At 39.7% G+C, this 21,045-nt stretch overlaps 1 protein-coding gene across 5 annotated transcripts in view; it reads right to left on the bottom strand.

The window, feature by feature from the left end:
- Nucleotides 1-21,045, bottom strand: part of LOC145341457 (SPRY domain-containing SOCS box protein 4-like) — a 177,383-nt gene that overhangs the window by 70,972 nt on the left and 85,366 nt on the right. Inside the window, exon 3 of one of the 5 annotated variants that reach the window (XR_013886370.1) lies at nucleotides 217-330. The exons of the other annotated variants lie outside the window; for them this stretch is intronic. The gene's annotated coding sequence lies outside the window, so the exon portion shown is untranslated. The remainder of the gene's footprint in view (nucleotides 1-216; nucleotides 331-21,045) is intronic. 5 annotated transcript variants of the gene reach the window in all.

The following is a 21,045-nucleotide window of genomic DNA, read 5'->3' as shown; positions in this document are numbered from 1 at the left end:
GTGAAAATGAGTGTCAAATCAGGTACAGAGGGAGAAATTGAAAGGGAAAGAAAGATTGGATTGGGCTAGACAGAGAAATAGACAATAAAAGATTGGTAAGATTAGAATATAATTTCACCATGAAATAAAGATATTTCATATACTATTTCATATGCCATATTGCTTGCAGCTAGAGGCAACATTAAGTGAAGAACTGCACAGGTATACCAATCAAACCTGCAAAGAATTGTCCTTGAATACATTTGATGTGGGAAACCTTTTGTCCCATTTCTCAGGTGGCCCAGACAATTAATGGAGGATTTTTCCATCTCCTGATGTACGAGTTGGGATCTTAAAGAAAATGGTCAACGTACAGATTTCAGAATTTCAAATGTACAACCCCAAAAAAGTGATAGCAGCCATTAAAGTGACAGAATGAAAAACAATGAGCGTATGCCCAATCAAATACTAAACTAATAGCTTCCATTAGAAGCAGCACCAGAAAAGGCTAGGGTATAGCTGGTTCACCGAAATAGAATCAATTCAAAATTAAAACATAACCACTAAAAGTTGAGCCCTTATCCAATTTCAGAACCAGTGAATAGACAACTTGTTTTTGATTTCAAATTCTTCATTTCAAAACTAAACCAACAGAAATCGAATATGACAAGCTCTCTACGCCTAGAGAGCAAACGATCGAAGGTCACAAATGCTGCTCACCTCTGAAACAGCAAAGCACTCCTAAAATCAAAAACTCTCTTTTCTGTTTACAGAAATGCTTGCATTTCCAAGGACAGGAACTTCAAGTAACCTTGTCAAAATATCTCTTTGACCCATGGGACATTATACCAGATGACCAGAAGGAATTCACACTTCTCCAATGCAGTCCATAAAAAAGCCTGACAGATGAGATCATCCCTGTTCATGCTGTTGCTTCACAGTCAGCTCCGAATGTAAATAAACCCAGCAAAGTAACAGACACTCCGTCTGCAGCAGAGTTTGCGCTTTCTGCAAGCTTGTGCCTTTTCGCCATGTGCAATTTGTCATTTTAGACAGAGGTTTTTAATTACAACATATATTAAAGCATACAAGACCAAAAGATTAATATAAAATGCATGTATGTTTTAGATCATATTGGTTTCAAAAAACTGCACAAGAAAATTTCAAGTTTTAATTCAGAATTCATAGCTGAACACATGTATTAAGAAGTCTTTGTTCAGATTTTCACTTATTTTTCCAGATTTTAAAAAAACAAGCAATGAAGTTTAAGTTTATTTATTAGCGTCACAAGTAGGCTTGTATTAACACTGCAATGAAGTTAATGTGAAAATCCCCAAGTTGCTACACTCCGGTGCCTGTTTTGATGCACTAAGGGAGAATTTAGCACGGCCAATGCACCTAACCAGAACATCTTTCAGACTGTGAGGAAACTGGAGCATTTGGAGGAAACCCACACAGACACAGGGAGAAAGTGCAGACTCCACACAGGAACCCAAGCCAGGAATCAAACCAGAGTTCCTGGCGCGATGAGGCAGCAGTGTGAACCACTGTGCTGAAGTTTATATAATCAAAAATAAATATTTGTAATCAAACTGAAACAGCAAAGCAATTTTAGAATAATCCTCAATTTAACAAGTGTTTATATTGTCTGCACAAACATACAAATGTTAAAAAGCATGTAAGCATTAGCTGCACCCTCAATATCCCCTTCTCCTGTTGATGACAGTGGCTACTGAACGCACCTTGTGGGTTGATGTTAGTTGTAGGTGTGGACAGACAATTAATGGACCAAAAACACAAATTGGGGAGTCACACAACTGCAGTCTGGTGTTGATACTTACAGGATTCATTGGACTTAAACTGAGATTCAGTTTACTTTTATCATCTGAAAGTAGTGTCGCTCAGTACTACAATGGAACACAAGAAACACAGGAACACAAGCAGGCCACTCATCCTTTCCAATCTGTCGTATAATTCGATTAGTTTATAACTGATCTATATCTCAACTCCATGGACTCTCTTTGGTTCCATATTCCTTTCCAAACAGAATAAAATCAGCTTTTGAAGATGATTGTGCCTGATTTCCACTACCCTGTGTGTGTCATGCTTTCAGGCCTAGGTCTACTTTTAATGGTTCACCATTCTGAGTTTCCCCTACAAGAAGTAGTAGTTTCTCACTCTTCAACCTTATCAACTTAAACATGAAGAAAAACAAAGTGACTGAGCATATTTCCCCAAATATATAAATAAACAACCTTAACTGGCAGAATTATATGGAAAGGAAGTGAGGAAAGAGAGCAATGTCCCTTACGTCATTAACACCCCTCACTGATCAAAGCTTATTATGACACACTATTTATTTTCATTAAGCCTGTGATTGTGGGTTTTAATGGAGCTTAGCTTGGTAATTTATTCATGACATCTCAATGACATTTTACGGGGGAGTTCAATCAGACTACAAAGGCAATACACTAAGATGATTGGATCAAAAACTATGAAATAAAATAGCATTTTTCTGAAACAGCACAGATCATTTACAGACCTAGCAGAGCAAATTCTTCAAACTGCTTAAATTTTCAGCTTAAAAGCTTGCCCACTGTCTGAAAGAGACAGTGTTACCATTTGTGCTCATGTGCGAAACAATCTCAAAGCCCAAAGCTTTAAAACTAAGAAAATAAATGATATGAAACAACATCCTAAAGTTCAGAGAAACAAACTTGGTTGGGATACTGGAAAACAGGAGATACAGGAGGCGATTCTCCCAAATGTGCTGAATTGGTGAGAAAAACTGGTCTCAATCGTGACTGTTTTTTCAGTGCAGCTTCAGACCTAAATCTGCCCATTCTGTGCAATGCAGAGGTCCCAATCGTAAATATCATCAAAAACTCGGAGTAGGGCCTATTCACGCTAAACACAGCTCCAGAACTCTGTGCGTGGGCCACTGCAGTGGCCCCGAATTGTCAGTCTCCGTTTACTGGCCAGGGCCCCCCCCAGGGCTGCCTTTGCAGCCCCTCTCCCCACAGCCTGATCAAGGCCCCCACGACAATTCCTGGGCCAGCCCCAACCACTCTGCACCCACCACCCCGATGTCCAGCCCACCCCACCAGCAATGGCGATCCCCTCCACCAATCACTGGCCTCCCTCCAGCCAGACTGATCCCCATGCAGAGTGGCAGCGGGACCTGCCCACTCCCAATGATCACCCTTAGGCCATGCCCCCAGTAGGCCCCACCCACTTGGCACCACCCAATGCCCAGTGGACAGTGCCAAGGTATCCCCTGGGCATGAGCACTTTGCCCCTTGGGCAGTGCCAGGGGGCAGAGGCTGGCACTGCTAAAGTACCCATCCCAGGGGGCACCACCACCCCTGAATGACTCCCTTGGGGGCCTTCATTGCCTCCCTTCATTCCAGCGGGGTCTCCCGCTAGTTCGCCAAACGTGGGGAGCTACTCTAAACCCCTCTGGAGTGAAGTACTCCTAATGGGGTGGGAGATGCTATTGGGACCGGCAAGTTCCATGTCAGGCCCGATAATCACATGCAAAATATATTTAATACGTGAAAAAAAAGTCAAATCACTTCCCTCTCTTCCCATCGGTTTCCAGCACAGCCCCGACTCTGCCTCTGGGAGACACGCATGCATTCCTGCGAAATTGCCAACGTGTGATTCTCCCATATGGACCCATCAGAAAATCTGCGGGTCATAATGGGAGGAGAATTGCCCCCAAATTTTCTAACATGAAAGCAAAATGCTGCAGATGCTGGAATCTAAAACTAAAACGAAAAATGCTAGAAAATCTCAGCAGGTCTGACAGCAGCTGTGGAGAAAAAATAGAGCCAATGTTTCAAGTCTGGATGACTTTTTAATCAGTCTCAAAATGTTGGCAACTATTCTTTCGCTTTAGATGCTGTCAGACTTGTTGAGATATTCCACTTTTTCTGCTTTTGTGACAGATTTTCTAAACACTATTAATTGTGAATATTTCAATACAAAACTCTGGAAATCTAATAAATAGTGAGGCGGACGATAACAGATTTAAAGGAGGACGTGGACAAACTGGTGAATACATAGAAAATTAAATTTATGCAGAAAAATGTGAAATGATTCATTTTGTAAAATAAAGAGCCAGTAGAAACAAGGTCAGAGAATTTTAAAAGGGTACAGGAACAGGTTACATATCCTGACGTCTTCAAAGATTTGTCTAAGTTAAAAAAAAGAGGGAAAAAAGCCTTCATAAAACACTGATTAGGCTTCAGCTGGAGAATTTTGGTCTATTCTGTACCAGTTTAGAAGGATATCAAGGCCTTGGATAGGCTAGCAGAATTTATTAGAATGGAAGCAGAGGTGAATGGTTTAAGTTACATGGAGATACCTGAAAAACTCAAACTGTTCTCCTTAAAAACAGGGCATGTGGGTGGTAGTGAAGAAACAAGGTACTTTACAAGACCATAATGAGGTCAGATGAGAAAAAGTGAACCGTAAAGATCAATTGTGTTCTTGGGTGACCTCAGAAATAGGTCATTAGAATGGAATCACAGAGTGCGCCTTGGAAAGCATTTCCTGGACAGACAACAAATTGGTTGATTCAATGAACTTGAAGTTGTACAAGGAGACAAAGTTGACTTGGGATCCTTTAAATCAAATTACAAAAATGTCTGGTATGATAAGCAAATTATTTGAGGCGAAGCAGAATAACAATCATCATTGAAGCTCTATGTGTACTATCAGATTCGAGAGGAGAGGAACAACATTCAAAATCTCCAATGCCATCTGAAAAGGTTGAACAGGACACAAGGGCATGATATGTTTGGCTGGCAAGGAATATGGAATGGAAAATAGAAAGATAACCAAATGAACTATGATGAGAATGCAGTTCCATTTGGAACATTTGCTATTTACTCAATCGGTTGCTAGATACTTTTGGCATGAGTTGTGCATGGATTAGTACAAGCCAAAGTGGTGTTTAGTTCTCGTTATAAATAAACTCTGGCTTAATTGCAAGACAGGATGTCAAAAGCAAACCAACTGCAATTATTCATAGAATATAGAATTCATCAGCATATCTAAATCCAGCTCATCAGAAAGTTTAAACTACAGCCAAGCAATGCTATGATCAGGCTTTTGTGACAAAGTTTCATGAGGAGGGTGGTGATGTACAGGTTAGGGTTTAGGTAAGTGGCAATGTACATTGATGAAGAATAGCAAGATCAGATAAATAACTATAAAACTTTAAAAAAATACCATTTGATTCTAAAACACAATTTATGAAGAAGCATATCTCATTGGTCAGACAGAAAATGAGAATGCATTTGACCTTGCTCAATGTTGTGAACTCAAATCACAGAAAAAAAGTACATTTAAACCAGAATTCTGAAAAAAAATTGCATTTATACAGTGCCTCAGCAATTCTGAGAAAACATCCCCAGGCATCTAGGTATTTTTGAGCAGCAATGAGAAACATGGCAGCCAATTTGCACAGAAAAAGACTTCACAAGCAACAACAAGGTGAACGAAAGGTTAACTAACTTTCTTTTGTGTTTCAGGAAGGCAGTATTTTGGCCGGATGTTGGAAGAACTTTGTTCCTCTTCAAAAAGCATTATGGGACATTTAATGTCCATTTATAGGCAGATAGGAGCTTAGCATTTCACCTGAAAAAACATTTGTAACAATGCACTAACTTCTTCAATCTACAATCAGCTAGGAATATATGTTTGTGTCCCTGAATTGAGTTTGAATCCTAATGTGACAACCACTATGGACAAGACTGTTAGAGAGCTACAAATAAGCTGAATAGTTGGTCATTCAAAACTAATAAACTGAACCTGCCAGAGAAGAACTAAAGAAACAGATGAGGGAAACGTCACATTTTAGGCACAATTTTGGAAGGAAATCTTAGCAGGCCAGTGCAAGATTATAATTATACAGTAAAGTAGCTTGGCACATTTACAGTACAAAAATAACTTGTACTTGAATATCATCTTTAACATAGTACAACAATGGAAGGCAATTCATAGAAATATTTTCAAATACATTTGGTGTTGAGCTACATAAGGACATATTAAGGGCAATGAAGATCAGGGAGGTGGGTTTTAAGGTGGCCCTTAAAAGAGAAAAAGGAAGGAAAGACAAAATGGGATGGTTTGTGGTGGAAAATCCAGAGTTTAGCGAATTGAAAAAACTGTCATCTATACTGGAACAATCAAAATTGGAATCTCCAGAATCCAGGATTGCAGTCTTTACAGGAACCTGTCCCAGCTTTCAACAGGCTCGCTTCTCCCTGCTTTACTGAGCCAATGTTCAGTGACCATTGAAGGTCCTTTGCCCCAGTCTTCCAAGAAATCCTGAACCAACCTCACACTATGGCTCACTCCACTGACTCCCTCCCCTAACCAAGATTAATCTTCCAGCATCCTTAAATTTCCACAGGTTCTGTCTCTTTGACCAGACAATGCCTTCCTATCCAGATTCTATCTGGAGGCTAACCAAAAAACTGATTTTCTTTCCCCCCCTCTGTTGCCTGCAGTAGTTGCTGTAACTATCCCTTGCTCAGTCGCTGACATACACACTCTCTGCCAAAAGTCAAGACACTTAGATCTGTCCAAAACCAGGTCAACTGTCCCGTTTTTGTTACCAGGTGTCAAATCTGGCACATGAACTTAAACAGCACTTTACCTGGGCTCCCTGTTCCCATGTCAAATTGACTTATCACAAGGCAGAACTGGCAAGAAGTTCCTTTCTCATTATGACATTTTATCTTGCATTAACAAGACAGTTAAAACATAACCATCTCATAAAACCTCACATTTGTAACATTTGGGACATCTAGAGGTCATGAAAGGCATTATACAATTGATGCAAATTCTTGAAAGCCATTTTCAAACCATCTTAAAAACAATTATAGATCCACGGGCATTTCAAATTTGCCTTATAGTACGATGTCCAAATCAAAGGCCATTCACAATTATAATTCAGAATGTGCTTACTGTAGCAATTAATTACTGGGCAAAGTCATTTTTACATTAGTTCACTGAGGACCCTTTGATAATGATGTTGGCTGAGGTCAAATGCTTTGAGACAAGTGTCCCCGAGCCAGCTTAGATTTGTACTACTAAGCACAATAATTATCTTAGTGACAGCATGCCAGGCACATTCTTGGGTGGGTAAGTGATTCTGTTATCAGATTATAAGTGAACAGAATTTATTATGAGTTGCCCCAAATCCAATCTCAATTGACAGCAAGAATAAAAGTGGCTTAACTTGCACATTCTTGTCAATTACTGAGGTTAATTATCTTGCTTGTGAATAAAACAGCAGCTTTGTGAATATAAACACAGCAACATCTTCATTTGGGAAACACAAGCTATACTTAGCAATTACATTACTCTGATCATTCAAGCCAGCACCTAACCTGCAGGGACTAAAGTTGGCTTAGCTTGACTTTATATAACTCATTATGATTTATTAACTGCTGAGATGACTTTTTTCCTTGTTACTTTAAATCACATCATTTTGAAAAGTATATTATTCAGCACGCAGCACTTTCATCTGCAATCACATTAACCCCCAGCAGCTCACGAGTTTTTCCCATTTCAACATTCAATACAACTCCATCTGGCTGTTTGCAATCACAACACCCAAAAAAAAATCCATTTAAAAAGGCACATCTTGTCTAGCAAAAGATTTTAAAATTTGCTAAAATTTGACAGATGTCATTCTTTTGTACAGATCTTGCTGCTGTGGTGCCCAAGGCCCAGCTGTGGGGGGGAAATCTATCTCCATCTCTGACTCGCATTTAATACACAATGTGAACAAAATGTCAATCAACTAAAAAAAATTAAAAATGGGCAAAAATTATGAATTTGTAATCAGACTGTTGAATTTTCTTTTTATAGCTTTCGAATAGCCAGATTGTACGAAACTCAATATTACCTTTGTAGTTTTGTTCTACCATCATCAATTGATTAACTAAATTCAATCGTTAGCATGGATAGAAATCTTTCATTACATTACTAGGTGTTAAGCAGATGAGTGCACAACAACATCTTAATTTTCTTTTGCTACTTGTTGCCTGAATGCACTGAATTTCTAACTAGGATATGGTTACATGGGTGATGGTCATCCTTCGATTCCTCATCCAGGTATTCATTAATGATGCATGAACACTGACAGCTAATTTCAACAGCCTGACTGTGGACAGCATCACAGCCAATCTCAATTTTTCCTTTATAAGGGCACTTTTATTAAGGACTGCTGTATGGTATTCAACAGTGGTAATACTGGTGACCCTTCCTTAAATGAGATAGAGCATTCCAGTTGAGATTCATTAACTTAACACAAGCCAGGGATAGAATCACAATACCTCTGGTTTATATGACTCGTAGCCATTGCCGTACACCCAAGTTAATGGGGTGTCTTCATTATCAACCTACTTGCATTGTTTTAAGTTCCTCTCTCTCTTACATTGCTCAATTTTCAGGTATCTTTGGAAAATTTTCCAGTGATGTCAAAAACAAAATACCTATTCAATACTTCAGCCATTTTTCTATGATTAATTCTCCAAACTCTCTCTCTGGAGGACCTACTCTTGTTTTAGTTACTCTGTTCTTATTTAAATACTTGTAGAAATTTTTACAATCTATCTTTATATTTCTAGCTAACATTATCCCATTCTCTAAATTCTCTCCCACTTCACTCACTTTTAAGTAGTCATTCTTTGCTGGTTCTTAAAATGTGTTCTGTTTTCTGATCTGCCACTAATCTTCACAGAATTATACTATGCTTCTTTCAATTTGATATTATGCTCAGCTTCTTTATTTAATCATGGATGTTGAATCCCTCACTGGTAAATCGTTGCTGATGCTGTCTTCCTAAAAGTCTGATACTGAATTTCCATTGTCTATGTTTTAACCTAGTTTGCCAGTTCACTTCAGTCAACATTGTTTTCATACCTTTACTTGAATCTAAATCACTAGCCTTAGACTTACACTTCTCATGTACAAATGTGAAATTTGTTCATGTTATGACTGCTGCCTCTGACAAGTGTTTTTACTAACTGCTGAAGTTATTGATTAATCCTGTGTTATTGCACATTACCAGGTCTAGAATAGTTAGTGTTGAAATGTACTGCTCTAAGAATCTGTCCTGAATATATTCTATGAACTAATTTTCCGGGTTACTTTTGACAATCTTATTTGTCCAATCTACATGCAGATTAAAATCACCCATGATTATTTCAGTATCTTTCTTACAGCCCATATTTATTTTGTCCAATGTATCAACTACTCCTGCAAATTATCTTTTAACTTCCATTTTGCTCATCACTAACCACTGATCTTACATCTTGCTCTTTTGGTCAGTCATCTTTCACTACTATACTAAAGGGTGTTGATTAGTTTATTTGACTGGAAAGCTGGTTTGTGATGAAGAGTAGCAACAACAGCATGAATTCAATTCCCATACCTGTTGAGATTTTTCATGAAGGCCCACTTTCTCAACCTTGCTCCTGCCCTGAGGTGTGGTGATCTTCAGGTTAAAATCACCATGTCAATCAACATCTTTGAGGGGGAGAGTAATCCATGATCATCTGGGACTATGGCAACTTTATCTTTTTATTTACAATATTAATGGCGACTTTAATTAATAAAGTTAATCCACTACCTTTTCCTGGCTTGCAAAATGTCAAATATCCTTCAATATTCAGATCGTAGCCTTGGCCACCATGCAATCATGGCTCTTCAATGGCTATCAAGTCATACTTATTTCTGAGCTACCAATTAATCCATTTTCTGACAAATACAGTGTGCATTCAAATATAGAATCTTTACCCATTCTTGCAATATCTGTTCTTATCTGCTGGTGCACACTTTTGCTCTGTCCCTTCCTGCAACACTATGGTTATCATTATCCAAATCATCACCCTGCTTGATTACCTTGTTTCTCTCCAATTTACCACATCTCCCCTCACACGTTCCTTTCCACCCACAACTTAGTTCATCTCTACTGTTTTAGTTATATGATTCATCAAAATATTGGTGTGGTTCAGGTGAAGACCACCTCAAAGGTATAATTCCCACTTTCCTCAGTATTGGTGCCATTGTCACATGAATCAACACCCATTAATCCCACACCAGTCTTTGAACCATGCATTCATCTCTCTAACCCATTTACCCCATACCAACTCACTCGTGGTTCAAGTAATAATTCAGGTATCAATTTTAAGATTACATTTCTTAATTTAGCCCCACATTGTTCATAGTTCTCAAACAGAATCCTTTCCTAGTATAATCTATATCATTGGTGTCCGCATAGTTAATGACAGCTGAACTGTGCTTCTTCCACTGCAAGTCCCTCTCCAACTCAGAGCAAATGTCTGCACTGAGGCACGAGATAAGTAACACAGATTTCTGGACGTGCTGTCAACTACAGGGAAACATGTCTATCCTCTGACTATACTGTCCGCTACTACCACAACATTCCCATTTACTTGCTTCTCAAACCCGAGTTGAAGCTCCCCAAGCTACAAACACTTACTTCAGATGTGTTTGCACATTACATTCTGCAGCCCAACACATCACCTGACTTGCCATCATTATTATTTGCTAATTCATTATTTTTCCAAGTAAATTTATAACTAATAAACCCCTTTACTGCTAATAAGCTTTGCTACTGTTTGTGAGCCTCATCACTATTAATAAAACATTAATAAATTATCTGAGTTTCAGAAGATACTTATTATTTCAATTGTTTTGCTATCCCCAATTAAAATTCTCTAGCTTAGATAAGAGAAAAAAGTATGATCAATAAATTACTTACCTTTTTTGCTGCGATGTCAGACTTCAGAATTTTCTTCGGAATGCTTCAAACCCATTGACTCACCACCCACCCACCTGCCACCTCCCAGCCCATCAATAATGCCTTAGTCAAACCACAACGACCAAGTAACTTATTTAAAGTTTATTTACCTATTAGTCTCAGATAAAGCATACATTAACATTGCAATGAAGTTATTGTGAAATTCCTTTTCTTACCACACTCCGGCACCTGTTCGGGTCAATGCACCTAATTAGCACGTCTTTCAGACTGAGGGAGGAAACCAGAGCACCTGGAGGAAACCCACGCAGACATGGGGAGAACATGCAAACTCCACACAGACAGTGACCCAACCCAAGAATCGAACCCGAGTCCCTGGTGATGTGAGGCAGCAGTGCTAACCACTGTGTCACCCAAACCATGAGTATCTGGTCATTATTGTATTGCTGTATGTGATAGCTTGCTGTAATCAAATTGGTTGCTCCATTTCCTGTATTCCAACAATATGCTTCAGAAGTATTTCACTGGTTGTAAAGCCCTTTGACATATCTGGTTGTGATGAAAAGTGCTGTATAAATGCAAGTGTTTCTTTTCTTTAATATTCATCTTTAAGATACCTGCAGTTACTTTAAATTCTGGATAATGATTGTTGATTTTTCCCAGGCTGCTGTGACTACATATTATGGTCTGATATTGGAAAGGGAACGTCAAAGTAACTATTTGTATGCAAATTCATATGTACTGCAAAGCAATTAGAAAGTGGTTAACAGCAATCAGTTTACCAAAAACTGTGGACTGGGTTTTGAAATTTTCACTTGGTGACTTATGTAAATAAAAATTTTATTCAATTTCCCGAGCTCCTTTAAAATGGCTCTGATCTTCCATCAGCCATGAGGCCATGGCTGCTGGCTAAAATAAAGTTGCAGCTTTACCCTTCTTCACTGGAGTTTTTGAGATTTCCTCTCCCAGCTGAAGAATGCAGCCATGAGGGACAGTGGTGAATTGCAGAAGTATCAATGCCACACCCTGTTTCATGTCCGTAGCACAATGAACACTCCATAAGGTTCTGCAGGCTTGCAGGGTTCTGACAAAGTTATGTATTTTTTAATAAACTATTTTTAATGTTTCCACATCTTTTAATTGTTTTTATGAGTTTGGAAAATCATTACTTTAATGAGTAAACATGGAAAAGTCTTGACATGAATTGAAAAAGTACTTTGAATGAAATAAATGGCAATGTGCATTAAGTCTCTTGAGTGCATTGATTTTTTTTATTACCTGTTTGCCGAATGGTGTGTACGTGGATACAGCTGTTCCCAAATGCATTAGTACTCTGAATACATTGATTTTTTAAAAAAACTGTAGAAGGGATTAGCAGTGAACAAAAGTTGTTTATGAGTGGGTGGTGGGGTAGGATGGGATATGTGTGGGGTCAACAGTATACAGGTTGTTTCACTGTTCAGCACGTTAACGTTTAAATAATTTTGAGGACTTCCCGATACATCTTTTGCTGTTGACTACTTTTAATCCAGGTCCCTGACCTGTAATTAACAATGGTAGCATCCCAGAGTAAATTTATGGCCAAGTTCAGCACATCTCACCCAAGTCAACAATGGCAGAGTTAATGTTGGAGGCATCCTTGGAGGAGTCCAGACAATCTTTATCAAAGGTTGCAGAATCAAGCTTAGAACTCAAGTACTTCAGCTGGCTTGGTTTGGAGCACAGCTAAGTTCAGAGGCACAAACTCTTCCCCTAGCCACAGAATCCCTATAGTGTGGAATGAGGACATTCGGTCTACTGCAACTCTCCAGAAGAGCATCCCACTTCAGCCCTCCACTTCACCCTATCCCCACAACCCCACACAGTTGCTATAGCTAATTCACCTCACCTGCACAGCCTCAAACTCCACACAGACAGTCACGCAAGACCAGAATTGAAACTTAGTCCCTGCTGCTGTGAGGCAGCAGTGCTAACCATTATGCCACCGTGGCACCATCTGGAAAGTCTGAGACACCAGAAATGGAGATGGACGTCAGGCTACATGGTATCATCACCATTTATTCAGGACATCCATCATGTTTCTCCCTGAATTTGGCTATGAAAATCTGGCCTTCATAGTTTGAGTTAATGCATCCAATGATGTTGCACCAGACTCACTAAGAGAAACAGATAATCCTTCTGAGAAATTGTGAAAAACAAGTTTTCCATCTTACTATTGAACAACACTTCTCAAAAGTAGAAATATTGAAAGTTGCAGGACAGCAAAGGCAAGTGAAAGGTTATTTGCTGCGAAGCATTTAATCCAAGAAGGGTACCTTCAAACTATAACTTGTTATATTCTAGAGTTATGACTGACTTACGTAAATTCATTAATTTCTGAAATGTAGAACAGAATTACTAATGCAGTAATGTCAAATAACTGCAATGAATCATCAATGTACGTAATTTGTATGGATCATGAATAAAGACAATTTTTTGGAGAATTAACCTTTTAAATCAAGCTGGGATCCTAAGAACCTTTTTATGCACGCTATTCACTTCCAGCATCACTCCCAAGGAGAATATAGAGCTGTCATTTGTGTCATCAGTTTTGACATGCAAGTCTCTCCCAAAATTTTCATAACTCCATCCTAGCATCAACATATATTTCTAATTTGTTAAAATTAGACTTTCTTCTACACTGAGAATGCTTCAATTATTGGATTCAAGACATTTAACAACTAACTAGCTGGCTTAAAGAAAAGTACAGTATAAAGCATAACGTCACCCATGAAAAACAGCTTGTCCCTCCAGACAACCTGTTCCCCCATTGACACCCTGGTCCTCCTCCACCCCCTCCCCCCCACTATCACCCCCAACACCTCATACTCTTCCCACAACACCTTCCAATGCAATCTCAGGTGGTGTAACACCTGCCCCTTTATCTTCTCCTTCCTCACTGTCCAAGGTGCCAAACCCTCCTTCTGGGTGAAGCTATGATTTACTCCTACTTACTTTAGTTTAGTCTACTGTATTTACTGCTCATAATGCAGTCTCATTAAAACTGGAGACACCAAATGTAGACTGGGTGATCACTTTGCAAAATGCTCAGTCTACAAGCATAGACCTGACCATTTGGTCACTTGCTATTTCAATTCATCACCTTGCTCTTTATTAAATTTCTGTACGCGGCCTGCTACGACATTCCATTGAAGTCCAACACAAGCTGGAACAGCACTATCTCATCTTATGATTGGTCCCTTTACAGCCTTCTGAACTCAACACTGCCTTCAACAATTTCAGACCATGAACTCCGTCTTCCATGTTGACTTATTTTCCTCCCAACTAACGGTCTGTATCTTGCTTTCATATTTTCAATTTCAATTTATTCTGCTATTAACTCCTACTCTGGATCAATGCTTTGTTTCTTTACTACTACCATTACCATTCCCTTTGCCATTTGTTCCATGACATATTTTTCGTTGAATCGCTCCACCTTCTAACTTATCCCTGGCCTTGTCTTTTGCTCCACCTAACCCTCCCTTTTTCCAACAGCACAAAACCTATCACGTTTCTATCTCTTCAGGTGGGAGGGGGAGTTATATTCGATTTGAAACATTAGTTCTTTCTCTGTCCACAGATGCTGCCAGAACTGCAGAGTCTTTCCAGAAATATGTTTTTATTTCAGATTCCCAACAATCTGCAGTTTTTTGCTATTATTTACCACTGTAAATGGCAGATGCCATAAATCCCTGGAGTATGTGCGATTTATCATATTGGCCAATAAAAATGAAAATTGATTTTTTTTCAACTGTTTAAAAAAAATCAAGTTACAGACATCTTTAAAAGGAGAAAGGAAAAGCTAAATAGAATGGGTAATCTCCGGTGTGACCTGAATTAATTAATTATACCAAAATCATTATAATCAAGTTCAAGCAAAAAGGTTTTGATTAAAATGCCCTGACAAATAGTAATTTAACCAACCCACAATCCACTTAAGGTAAATTTACTGCCTTTGTTTGTAAATTCAGTCACACCATAGCACACATGACTCCAGGGATTTATGGAATCTACAACATACACTTTCCTCAAAATCAATTCCAGAGTTCATCAGGAAAAACTCATAAATCAGTGTGAATTTATCACACATTGAATGTCTTCAAATGTTCTGCCAACAACCAATGATCAGATAGCATTAAAAAATCTGATCAAAAGCAGGGAAAAATGAACTGAGCAATGTGAATGGGAAGGGGGAGAGAATGAAATAAAGCTGCACTCATTCATCAGGCTGAAGTGACTATGATAAGCCATGAATTTTCTTTTTGGCAGCTTATTAATTTAAATCCAGTGATTGGCTACGAAGCCATAATTTACTCACTAGTACACATTATTCTCTCTCTCGCATTTGCCTTCTAACAACTTTATCTCTTCATCCAAGCAAGATATTGGAATTGGGGTCAAGTTCACCTTGCACTCTATCTAATCTGCAGATACAAGTGAGATCCAAATGATGTTCTTTATAAGCCCATTCTGTTAACAAAATACCATTTACTTTCATCCCATTTTGTCACAGTCTACGTTCTAGATAACTTACACCTCTCTCCCCATCCCTTTTCAAAAACTAGAGAGACAAAAAAAACACGTGCATATAGTTGTAGTGAGGGAGAGACGATGTATGTACAGTGTAATCAGACATAGAGCATTGCAGCAGTTAAATGCAATCACAATTACATGGATGATGAGGAAACACGTTCGAACAAAAAAATATAGATTTTCTAAAAACATTAATAATGATATCCAGGGAAGTGACAAATGAGAGAAATGAACAGCATTAATGAACTTCTGAAGCATTTAAATGGGCTAAAGAACACCAGATCAATTTTAATGCATTTACATGCATTGTAATGGTCTTGGCAGCAAATTAAAAGCATACAAATTGTGGGAGAGACAAGACTGATTAGTAGTTGGTGGGGGCAGTAGGAAAATGTTTGCAATGGCAATCCAATTAAGATGGCATTCTTTGCATGTGGATTTGTCTGTTTCCCCACAGCTTGAAAATCAATTTACTCATAGTATCAAGTGTGACTCAGGTAGCTTTCTCCAATCAGAGCAAGAAAGTTGTTGCATCAGCCCCATTTGAGAGATGAGATATCCCAAAAGAAAATTCAAGCTACACTGTCAGGCAGTTTTGAGGAAGTGCTGCATGGTTAGATGAGCCAACTTCCAAATGGAACATTGTAAAGCAAGGCTCTCTACCAGTTGGATGTGTAAGATCCTATGGTACTATTCAAAGACAGTAAGAAATCTCACAACACCAGGTTAAAGTCCAATAGGTTTATTTGGTAGCACAAGCCACAAGCTTTCGGAGCATTGCCCCTTCATCAGGTGAGTAGGAACTCTGTTCATAAACAGGGCATATAACACATAACTCCCACTCACCTGATGAAGGGGCAATGCTCCGAAAGCTTGTGGCTTGTGCTACCAAATAAATCTGCTGGACTTTAAACTGGTGAGACTTCTTATTGTGTTTACCCCTGTCCAATGCTGGCATCTCCACATCATGACCATTCAAAGAAGCAAGGGAGTTGTATCCTGAAGTCATGATATATGAATGAAATTCTTCAGCAGTAAAAGACAAGGTCAGGGATAAGTTAGAAGGTAGAGTGATTCAGCATCTTGGTCAATATTTATCTCAATGGTCATCACAAAAACAGATTTGGTCATTTTCACATTGTGACGTCCAATTTGACCGCCTTCACATTATAACAGTGAATATAATTTAAAAGTGTTTCTCTCATTAGCTCTAAAATGCTTCGGGATATCCTGAAGTCATTAAGTATGAATGCAACTCTTTCATTCATGCTTATTTTTAATGGCAAAAGTGTGAAACTTTTGTTTCAGTTTGCGAATGGAAGTTGGATACAAGTGATTAATATACTAAATTACTATCAGAGTTTGATGCTTCCTAACACAGGGAGGTCACAATATATATTCAAAGTATAGGAGTAGATCTATTTAGTGCAAATGTTGGGTGCAATGCTACTGTCTGTGAAGTCTGTACCAAACTGACAATACTGTGTATTTCTTCCAAGATCTTCAGTATCTGGCTACAGACGAAAAGGACAAAGCAGCATCTCCTGGGTAATCTCACATGTATAGTAGAGTGAAGGGGGGGGGGTGGTGGGTGGGAAGTGGAAAGGACACCCCCTCCCCCTTTTATTTATTAAATGGCAGTCCCTGCCCTATGAGTTTTTCAAGTTCCAATTATTTTAACAAAAGGGTGGATGGAAAAGAGGACTACTGATGGAGGTGATGGGTTTGAGAGACAAGGTGGATAGTTAGTTTGGGATAGTTGGTTTGGCAAGGTTGCTATACAGGTGGGTGATTAGTGGATTGTCAGACCAGTTCAGGGAGAGGAGATAGGTCAGCTCAGGTGGGTAGTCAGTGGGTTGGGTTACTGAGGAACAAGACTGGTTGTCGAGTTCACGTGCTGATGGACCAGGTGCTAAACTGAAGGTGAGATGGGGAAAGTCAGGTCGTGGGTAGTGGGTTTGGGTTGAGGGTAGGGTCAAAGAATAATCAGATGATCGGGGGCAGTCGGATCTGGGGGCAATAACCAGATCGAGTGGTGTTTGGGTTGAGTTAAGAGGACGATTGGTGGCATGATGTTGGTGGGGGGGGGGGAAATGTCAGTTGTGGAATTATACCAGGTATTAAACTGATTAACATTTCCAGATGTAATACTCCTGTAATGCAAACTTATGAGCTATGAATGTGAGTATAAACCAAAAATGGACACTTCACTGTAAAACTATATGGAGTTGAGAGGGCAGGTGACATTTTCTTTACTGCCAATATACATAGAACTACAAGAGCCCAGAGCTATTTTCATATCTGGATAAGTCTCGACTAAACCATAAAAATGAAAATGATGTTGTTGGATGTATATTTGAGTAGTCATTAAAATGAAAATAAATTTGTAGTTCAGGCTGCAATTCTTCAACCAATTAAAAAGAATTGCAGACTCTTCGACTCCAAACTTGAAATCCCAAAAGTGTGTGTGAAAGGCTCTATTCTAGCAAGATGATAGATGCATGGGTGATACCCAAACTCCATTGCCTGAGAATAGTTTAACCATCAAAAACTATTTTTGAGGACAATGGAAAGAGACGCTTTGATCAGATGACACAAATTAGGCTTCTGATAAGGGATTTTTAGGAAGAATGTTCAGATCAGAGTCAGAAACGCCTATGCCAGAGTGGGGAAAAGACCCTGCTTAAGATACATCAGTTTTAAACCACATGTAGGCAGAGATCAGAGTTGGCTTTGAACTTTGTACCCAAGGAGCCAGACCTAGGCTTCACTGCAAAGCTTTCATAGAATCCTTACAGTGCAGAAGACGGTCATTTGGCCCATCGGGCCAGCATCAATACCATCCCAGCTCTATCTCCCAACCCATGTATTTACCCTGCGAATCCCCATGACATTAAGGAGCAATTTAGCTTGGCCAATCAATCTAACCCACACATCTTTAGACTCTGGGAAGAAACCAGAGCACCTGGAGAAAATTCATGCAGACATGGGGAGGACGTGCAAACTCCACACAGTCACACATGGCTGAAATCGAACCTGTGCCACGTTGCTGTTTTGCTTGACTCATGCGGAATAAGAGAAATTTGCTCTGTGAACAAAATTTAAAAGCCAATTTGTCCGTCTAAAAACTACCAAAACTCCAGCAAAAAAAAAGGATTACAGGCCTGCATCATTTCAAAACTTCACTTAGAGAAAAGCAATTGTAACAGTGAACTTTTGAAATCATAAGACCGAAACGAATGCTACTTGCAAAATTATCTTGTATGCGTATATATCTGTACAAGTGTGAGTGGGTGCAGTTGATTTGATTTGTCACATGTATTAGTATAATAAAAAGTAATGTTTCTTGCGTGCTATACAGACAAAGTTTACTGTACATCGAAAAGGAGAGGGTGCAAAATGTAGCATTACACAGTCATTGCTAATGTCTAGAGAAAGATCTACTTAACACGAGGAAGGCTCGTTCAAAAGTCTGACGGCAGCAAGGAAGAGATTGAATTAAAGATTTGTTACAGAGTTTAAAAGAGAGTTAAAACAGACTTTTAAAAGCATAGAACAAGAGTAAAAGATAGAATTAGCAGACACGCACATAAATTTGAGCTTGAACAATAAACATTTATCTTTATTTTAAAACCTATGAGAAAAAAAAGTCAGCTGTGATTCTGCCATCCTGCTGTGCTAATTTTTTAGCGCAGCAGGCCTGGAAAATTTGCGCGTCTGGCAATTCTTTTTTAATTTATTAGTCACAAGTAAAGCTTATATTGACACCGGAACGACGATACTGTGAAGTTCCCCTAGTTGCCACATTCCGGCACCTCTGTGGGTCAATGCACCTAACCAGCACAAATGTCAGAACGTGGGAGAAAACTGGAACAGCCGGAGGAAACTCACACAGATATGGGGAGAATATGCAAACTCCACGCAGACAGTGGCCCAAACCAGGAATTGAACCCAGGTCCCTGGCGCTGTGAGGCAGCAGTGCTAACCACTGTGCCGCCCACATTTGTGGGTTCCCTTGAGCATTTGCACCATGCTTGCATTTCCCAGCGCTGGATTTTCTGCGCCAAAAATTGGCAGGGAGACACAGAAAATATTTAAATAATAATTTCTCTACAATTTAAGTGAGATTAGTCGGCCTGGGACTGAATTCTTTGGGCCTACTAGCCTCTTCCACACCGTCAAAGTATTTCACTCCAGCGATATTTAGAGTGGCTCCCCACTTTCGGGCAACTAACGGCTCAACCTCACTGGAGTGAAAGGGGACACTCGGAGACCCTCAGGGGGTTGGGTGGTGGAGGGATGGTGCCCCTTGGGCATGGGCATACACTGACAGTACCATCTTGGGACCCTGGACAGGGAGCAACTTAGCACTGCCCATCAGGCATAGGGCAGTGTCAGTGGGGATCCTGCTGCCACTCTGCCATTGGGATCAATGGCCTCCTTCCTGTCCCATCAATTGGGGAGGGCTGGGGGATGGCGGTAGTGTCCGCATTGCTGGGGTGTGGTGGGATTGGCACTGCTGCAGAAAGTTTGGGGGGGGGGGGGTGGAAGAAGGGGGGAGGTGTGGTTCACAGGGCTGGCCAGCAAACAGGAGGCTGGCAGCTTGGGGCTACTGCGCATGTGTAGAGTTCTACTGGTTTCAGCGTCCTGGGCAGGAGTAAGCCCCACCCCCTGAAATCTAATGATATTAGACTGGTGGCCTCTGCTGTGCACAGAATATGGGAGATTGTAGTCTGAACTCCCACTGAAAACAGCGCAAATTACTCCAAAGTTGCCCACAAATTCAACACTTAGATTTTTTTTTGTGAGAATTCTGCCCATTACTTATCTGTTCCTGACAATTCTAGTCAGACTGTCTTCAGTCAGTAAAGCCGTGGAAATAAAGGGAAGCCATCCGTATGACCTCTGCTTTCCCCCAATGGTAAGTACACAGATAAATCCTGCATATCTATTCCCAGATCTCCATCCTGACCTCAGGGCTGGATACTTTTGTGGAGAGTTTAAGGCATTAGGGAATTAGCCAATCGGAAATTTAAACTTCCCAATCTTCACATGACGTGTGTGTGTCAGGACTTCGGCCAGGTCCTGAAAAGCAACTCCCCATATACGTCCCCATCTCTGACAATCTGAAGACAAGAGTAGTAGATACAAAATGTGGTCTTTAAGTAATAGGACCCAGTTGTCCATATTATTTGATGCTAAGTGAAGTAGCACATTCAACACTGCACACAGCACTGGAACATTGTGATTGGCTTAATCATTCAGATATAGATGATCCCAGGTGGAATTTCCTGTCTGGACTGAATTGATTGATTTCAATAAAGAATATAATGCGTGAGCTAAATTATAACACCAACTCCACAGTTGGGGATGGGGAGGATGAGGTCAACAATCTTCAACATAGTAATTGCGGCAGGAATGATTTGCATAGTTGGCTTGGATGTCCCAATAAATGATAGGACATGCCCAGAACAGCTTGTCACATCAAATACTGTCAGAATTCATAAAAATAATTCTCCTTCAGTGAGTTAAAGACAGCTGTCAAACATTTCTAAAATGATATTCTACACACCCTGGACACACTTGCACCTTCTACCGTCGAAAATAAGATACAAAAGTCTGAGGTCATGTGCTGACCGACGCAAGAACAACTTCTTTTCTGTTGCCATCAGACTCTTGAATGGACC

The sequence above is a fragment of the Carcharhinus amblyrhynchos genome, chromosome 3, assembly GCF_965287045.1.
Source record: "Carcharhinus amblyrhynchos chromosome 3, sCarAmb.v2.hapA, whole genome shotgun sequence".
Taxonomy (NCBI): domain Eukaryota; kingdom Metazoa; phylum Chordata; class Chondrichthyes; order Carcharhiniformes; family Carcharhinidae; genus Carcharhinus; species Carcharhinus amblyrhynchos.
The sequence above is the reverse complement of the archived record's forward strand: the minus strand, read 5'-3'. Positions and strand labels throughout refer to the sequence as shown.